Raw genomic sequence first — 6,619 nt, 5'->3', positions numbered from 1 at the left:
TATATGAACTAATAAATTATTGGGGAAAGTACAAAAATAAACATTGTGGTTTGGGTCATTTTCAAACATAGACTATGTGGTTTAAAAGTTGGCAAACAGGTACCTTGAGGCTCATTCCGTTAGCAAACATATATCAAATTGACTAACACATATCAAATTGACTAACGGTGTTAAAAGTCAAAAGAAAAAGAGTTAATTTTGTCCTTATATTTATTTATTTTTATAAATTAACCCCATAATTATCTAATTATCATAAACAAACCCCAAAATAAAAAATAAAAATCAAATACACCATCTTCTACGTCCCTCTTTAATTTTTTTTCTTTCTCTCTCTTCTATCTATCTTTTAGTTGCTAATTTTCCTCCCTCTAAAAAAAATAGAAATAGCGATTCATTCTCGACAGCAAGACACACAAAGGTAACTAGATGGCTTCTTCTTATAGTTCGTAACGCCTCTGTCCCAATTCTCCATTTGTTGAACTACGCTTCGAACGATCAATCAACCACACAGAGAAACAAAGTACACAAAGATCACAGATTGGATCTTTGTGTACTTTGTTTCTCTGTGTGGTTGATTGATCGTTCGAAGCGTAGTTCAACAATTGGTATCAGAGCTAATCAAGAACAGAGCAATGGGTTTTACAAAGATCGAGATCGAGTGTTTCAATGGTAAGGGAGATTTTGCTCTATGGAGACAGAGGATGAAGGCAATCTTGGTTCAAATGAAGGTTGCGAAGGCTCTGAAGGGCGAGAAGGAATTTCCGGCGACAATGACGAAGGAGGAGAAAGAAGATCTTCTTGAATTGGCTTACAGTACGATCGTCCTGTATCTTGGCGATAAAGTGCTAAGAGAAGTTTCGAAGGAAACCTCAGCTGCTGGGGTTTGGCTCAAGCTTGAACAGTTGTACATGACGAAGACACTCACCAATCGGGTTTATCTTAAGGGAAAGCTTTTCGGCTTCAAGATGAACGAGGACAAGCCAGTTGAAGACTATCTTGATGATTTCTCAAAGATCATAATTGACCTAGAGAACATAGAGGTAAAGATTGAAGATGAAGATCAGGCCATAATGATCTTGAATTCTTTACCCCAGTCTTTCAGTCATTTTGTTGAAACCATGAAGTACGCTAGAGAAACACTAAGTCTGGAAGAAGTTCTGATGGCGCTAAAGTCAAAACAGATTGAGGCCAACACCAACACTGAAGCTGCAGAAGGATTGTTTGTTCGTGGAAGGTCTGAGAAAAAGGACTCTCACAAGCCAAAGAACAAGAACGGAAAAAAGTCCAAAACTACATCCTCAAGCAATAAAGAAGGCAAGGTCTACAAGTGTTTTCACTGCCATAAGGAAGGACATTTCAGGAAAAACTGTCCTGAGAGGAACAAGAGTCTAGGTCAGCCTAAAGATCAAGGCGAAGCCGCTGTGGTAGAAGAAGGTTATGAGAGCGCTGAGGTCCTTGCTGTCACTGATAAAGATCCAAACACTGACTGGATCTTGGACAGCGGATGTACGTTCCATATGACTCCCAACAGGACGTGGTTCGAAGACTTTCAAGAGGAAGGTGGGAGGGTTCTTCTAGGCAACAACAAGTTGTGCAAGGTACTGGGTCAAGGCTCCATTAGGCTGAAGATGTTCGATGGTCAAGAAAGGATTATGACCGATGTGAGGTATGTGCCAGAACTGAAAAGAAATTTAATTTCTTTGGGTACGCTTGATAAACAAGGATACAATTATAGAGCCGAAGGGGGTATCATAAGGATATCTAGAGGACCTTTAGTTGTTATGAAAGGTACCATGAGTAATGGCCTATACACACTCCTAGGTAGTACTGTGTTAGTCTCTACCGCAAATCTCACCGAGTCTAAAACTGATAGAACCAATCTTTGGCACCTTAGACTAGGTCACGTGAGTGAAGTTGGTTTACATGAACTTAGGAAGCAGGGTTGTCTTGGTAAAGATCACATAGGAAAGATAGATTTCTGTGAGAACTGTGTCTTAGGGAAGTCTAGTAAAGTCAAGTTTCCTAAGTCAGCAATACATAGAACCCAGGACATTCTTGAGTACATTCACTCTGACCTATGGGGGCCAACAAGAACTAAGTCTCATGGTGGGAGGACCTATTTTATGACTCTTATTGATGATTACTCTAGAAGAGTATGGGTTTATATTCTAGCTCATAAGAATGAGGCTTTGCAAACGTTCAAGGATTGGAAAGTGTTAGTGGAAAACCAAACAGGAAAGAAAATCAAAAGGTTGAGAACCGACAATGGTTTGGAGTTTCTTGACAAAGATTTCATCACTTTGTGCAAGAAGTCAGGTATAACTAAACATCATACCGTTCCTGGAACTCCACAGCAGAATGGCCTAGCAGAGAGGTATAATAGGACTATCCTAGAAAGAGTTAGGTGCATGTTAATCCAATCCAGTCTCCCTAAGTCTTTCTGGGCTGAAGCAGTGCAAACTGCGTGTTACCTAATCAATAGGTGCCCATCATCTGCTATAGGTTTTAAAACACCTATGCAAATGTGGTCTGATTACCCAGAGGATTATGAAAAACTTAGAGTGTTTGGTTGTTCAGCTTTTGCACACGTTAGACAGGGAAAATTAGAACCTCGGGCTCTAAGATGTGTTTTTATAGGCTACCCTATAGGAGTCAAGGGCTATAAGTTGTGGTGCTTAGAATCTGGTTATAAGAAATCCATAGTCAGCAGAAATGTTGTGTTCAATGAGATGGATTTTCCTTATCGAAAAAACCAAGAAAAAACTCAGTTAGAACCGAGTAGTCCTAAGTCCATTCAAAACCTTGAGAGTGTTAAGAATGAGGTGGAGCTTGAAGAAAATAGTGAAAACACCCGTAAAACCGAGCAAGAAGTCAGTGATGGTAATGATACTGAGTCCAGTCAAAGCTATAGACTTGTTAGAGACCGTGAAAGAAGAGTCCCTAGGGCCCCGGTTAGATATGGTTTTGAGGACCTTGTAGCTTATGCATTTAGTGTTGCTAAGGAAGTACAAGTGTCTGAACCTGTAACCTATAGGGAAGCTGTGAATTCGGTTGACAAGGAACAGTGGCTTAACGCTATGAAGGATGAGATAAAATCCCTTGATAAAAATGAAACTTGGATTTTGGTAGATAAACCTTTTGATAAGAAGTTGGTCGGTTCAAGGTGGGTGTTTAAAAGAAAGGAAGGGATACCTGGTGTAGAGAAACCTAGGTTTAAAGCTAGGTTGGTGGCCAAAGGGTTTACTCAGCAGGAAGGTATAGACTTTAATGAAATCTATTCACCGGTTGTTAAACATAGGTCTATCAGGATTATTCTCTCTCTTGTAGCTCATTTTGATCTAGAATTAGAACAGTTAGATGTCAGAACAGCTTTTCTTCATGGAAACCTGGATGAGGTCATATATATGCAACAACCAGAGGGTTTTGAAATAGGAGATAAAGACCAGCGGGTATGTTTGCTTAAGAAGTCTCTATATGGTCTGAAACAGTCCCCTAGACAGTGGTACATGAAGTTCGATGAGTTTATGATAAGTCAGGACTTTCATAGGTCTAGTTATGACTGGTGTGTGTATAGTAGAGACCTTAGTGATGGCTCTAAGATTTATCTCTTGTTATATGTTGATGACATGCTTATAGCTTGTCAAAACAAAGCAGCCATAAATCAGTTAAAGGCACAACTAAACACACGGTTTGAGATGAAGGATCTCGGGTCAGCACGGAAAATTTTAGGGATGCAAATTTCTCGAGACAGAGGAAGAAAGAAGCTATTCCTAAGTCAGTCAGTTTATCTGAGCAAGGTGTTAGAACGTTTTGGTATGACGAATTCAAAGGCCGTTCTCACTCCACTTGCAAGTCACTTCAAGCTGAGCAGTAAGCAAAGTCCTCAAACTGATGAGGAAAAGGAAGACATGGAGAGGGTGCCATATTCGAGTGTTGTAGGCTGTCTAATGTATGCGATGGTCTGTACACGTCCAGATTTGGCTCATGCTGTGAGTCTCATCAGCAGGTTCATGGCAAATCCAGGAAGAGCTCATTGGTCAGCGGTGAAGTGGGTGTTGAGGTATGTCAAAGGCTCACTGAGTAAAGGTTTGAGTTATGGTGGAGCTGAAGCCCTAGTGGATGATGTAGCAGGTTTTGTTGATTCTGATTATGCTGGTAGCATTGACACCAGAAAATCCCAAACCGGGTACGTATTCACTGTGTTTGGAACTGCAATAAGTTGGAGGGCAAGTCTACAGTCAGTTGTGACTTTGTCAACAACCGAAGCTGAGTTTATTGCTGTTACAGAGGCAGTAAAAGAAGCTATGTGGCTGAGAGGAGTCTTAACGGAACTTGGAGTGACACAGATTGATGGTTTGAAGATTTACTATGATAGCCAAGGAGCTATACATCTGTCAAAACATCAAGTTTTTCACGAGCAATCCAAACACATAGATGTGAGAATGCATTTCGTCAGGGATGTGATTAGCACTGGTACTGTTCAGGTGGTGAAAGTGGGAACTGAGGATAACCCAGCCGACATGCTGACCAAATCTGTTTCAAGTAATAAATTTGAACATTGCTTGAAACTGGTTAGGATGGTCAGTGGTCCTTGAGTGTATTTTCTTCACTAGTTGATGGAGTGAATAGAAAGACAAGGTGGAGATAATTGTTGAACTACGCTTCGAACGATCAATCAACCACACAGAGAAACAAAGTACACAAAGATCACAGATTGGATCTTGAAACAACAATCAAAAAGAATACACACAGAATTTACCCTGGTTCGGCTTAACTGCCTACATCCAGCAACTTCACTAATCAATGGAGATTACAACAAGATTGAAACAGTTTCTCCTTTTCCAGAAACTCTCGTGTTTTCCCAATCCCCAATTCAGATTATCACAGTGTACACTTATGACTTAGTCTAAGAATCTCTCGTGTGAAACTACTTCCCAACCCAGACCTTTTATAGCCTTTACAAAGTTGTGAAAATACCCAAAATATCCTTCCTCAAAAAAGTACAAACTCAGCAAGACCTACTGACCAGTGGTAACACAGCAAGACCATGTTGACCTGTATTATCACCTCAGTACCATGCTGACCACAGCCATGCTGACTTGATAACTCAGCATTCCGACTTCTTGATTTTACTCTTGCTGACGGGTTGACTTACAATTACGCTGACTTGTTGACTCAACATCATCATCAGCAAGTGATAGAAAACAACGACTTACACCATTTATATATATATATCCCACCACCTTTTACCTTTCTTTGTCATTCCTTCTTCTCTTCTATTCTCTGAAATATTGTAGCCATGGTTGTTCTATCTCAGGCTGCGTTAAACCATTACTCCCTAATCAAAACATGCAAGCCCACTGCCCTGTTTACTGAAATTCCAGTCATAGACCTCAAACACCCCCAAGCTAAATCTCTCATAGTTGATGCCTATCACGAATTCAGCTTCTTCAAATTAGTGAATCATAGTGTTCCATTGGAACTCATGTCCAATTTAGAAACTCTAACTACCAATTTCTTCAATCTCCCTCAATCTTAAAAAGACAAAGCTGCTCCTCCTACCTAGTCCTTTTGGCTATGGTAACAAAAGAATTGGTCCTAATGATGATGTTGGTTGGATTGAATATCTTCTCCTCAATACTACTTCCCATAAATCTCTCCCCATTATCCATCCTGATTTCAGGTAATTTTTTCAATTTTAATGTTTCCTCTGTTTTTGACAGAGGAAAGAAGTGAAGAGAATGACATATGAAGTATTGGAATTAATGGCGGATGGATTGGGGATAGAGCCGAGGAATGTGTTGAGTAAGCTGTTAAAAGATGAGAAAAGTGATTCTTGTTTAGGTTGAATTATTATCCACCATGTCCGAAGCTTCAAGCATTGAATGGTAGAAATTTGAACCCAATTGAACAATTTTTCTCATATATAATTTTTCTCTGTGAAATAAGGCAACATCCATGGTTTCAAAAGGGAGCAATATTGAAGCCAATTGAATCAGAAGAAACTGATCAGAAAGTTGTTCCAGAAGAGAGATCGCCGGGATTTCGTCCATGTCTTTTGGATTTGATCTTTCAAGCTTGTTTGATTTTTAGTGAGAGAAATTAATAAAGAGGAGAGAGAAGAAAGAGGAGAGAGAAGAAAGAGAAAGAAGAAAAAAATAAGAAATTAAAAAAATATGGAAAAGATGGTGTTTTTTATTTTGGAGTTTTTTTTGTGATAATTAGATAATAAAGGGGGTTGATTTATAAAATAAATAAATATAAGGACCAACTTAACTCTTTTTCCTTTGACTTTTAACACTGTTAGTCAATTTGGTATGCGTTTGCTAATGGAATGAACCTTAATGTACCATTTTGTAAATTTTTAAACCACAAGCCTGCGATCGAAAACAGGTGTAACCAAAAAGTTTATTTTTGTATTTTTTCCTAAATTATTTATTCTAAATTTTATAGTAGTACTAGTATGGATAAATAATTTATTAGTCTTGTGTTTATGAAAATGACACTAGTTAGCACACGTGGTTATGTTTTCAGCAATGGCAAAAATATCCATTTTTAATTAAAATTTTTTATTTTATCTCACATGATCTTGTTTTAATTTTTTTGGTAGGTAAAAGAA

General features: G+C 38.8%; 1 pseudogene; it reads left to right on the top strand.

Annotated features, from left to right (window-relative positions):
- Positions 1-5,299: 5,299 nt before the first annotated feature.
- On the top strand, positions 5,300-6,106 carry LOC136203903 (gibberellin 2-beta-dioxygenase-like; annotated as a pseudogene).
- The last annotated feature ends 513 nt before the right edge of the window (positions 6,107-6,619 follow it).

The sequence above is a fragment of the Euphorbia lathyris genome, chromosome 8 (assembly GCF_963576675.1).
Source record: "Euphorbia lathyris chromosome 8, ddEupLath1.1, whole genome shotgun sequence".
Taxonomy (NCBI): Eukaryota; Viridiplantae; Streptophyta; class Magnoliopsida; order Malpighiales; family Euphorbiaceae; genus Euphorbia; species Euphorbia lathyris.
This window is presented reverse-complemented; position numbering and strand designations above follow the sequence as displayed.